This window comes from Galeopterus variegatus, unplaced genomic scaffold (genome assembly GCF_000696425.1).
Source record: "Galeopterus variegatus unplaced genomic scaffold, G_variegatus-3.0.2 Scaffold1153, whole genome shotgun sequence".
Lineage (NCBI taxonomy): Eukaryota > Metazoa > Chordata > Mammalia > Dermoptera > Cynocephalidae > Galeopterus > Galeopterus variegatus.
Genome location: NW_007727264.1, coordinates 368363 through 369407, shown reverse-complemented (window position 1 = coordinate 369407; position 1045 = coordinate 368363).

Genomic DNA, 1045 nt, shown 5'->3' with positions numbered 1-1045 from the left:
ATGTTGGGAATGTCAAACAGAACATTGCTTATTAAGGGTCTTGAAGTTCAAAATGAAGGAGCACCATAAGTTATAGTCTCTGCCTGTATGAATCTATTCCAATATGGATAGAGAATAAAGACATATCACCCTCAATCTGCTGAAATAATGTAAAATTGATACTGTCCAAAGAAATTCTGCCTCTTAATAGGCACATGATTCTTGAATTGCTAGGAGTCTTTGGAAAGCCATAACTTGATAATTAATAGTAATTCCTTCTTTNAAATAACCCTAGTCATGTAATTGAAGGGGAAGCTTTTATCACAATCATAATCATAAAAAGCAGTGAATAGTGGCTGATTCTGTGTTTTTAACAGCTGACTCTTCCTGCTGGGCAAATGACCACAGAGGTCAATGTCTTGACTATATAATTGATTCCAGAGACTTCACTTTCTGTATCCTATGGATATTGAAATGTGAAGAGCTATCATTGGTTATTAGTATTCTCCAACTTATAAACCAAATTTGAAAAATGCTTTAGCTTCAACAATTTTGGGGTAATTTTCCACAGCCTATTATTATACTAGAGAGAACAAGAAAAACAGTCGAACTACATTGAGTACATCCTCGGGAGCTGCAAACTTCACTGTGGGAGAATGATGTGGAAATATTCTCTTAATTGTCAACACATGGAGAGGAATGGTTTGTACAGCAAATCTACATTTACTGAAGTCATGAGATGAAATTCTATTTAGAATTTTTTTCATTTTCAAATCCTCGACAGGGAAAAAATATGGTTATGAATTCTATAATAACCTGCCTTTTACTTTTCTATTTTCTACCTTTTGTCATGTGCTTCAGTTCTCCATTTTTCCCCTCCATTTTTGTCCTCCTCTTGAGAAGTTTTGAATGCTAACAAACTTAGTTTTATTAACTTCACCTCATCTGAATAGTGCATATGGTCTTCAGCTTTTGTTAGCTTTACTTTGTGGCTTAAAACACATAGAAGTTAGGGTTGACAAATTACATATCTGCAGACAGACAAACAGACCTAATCTCCCCTTCT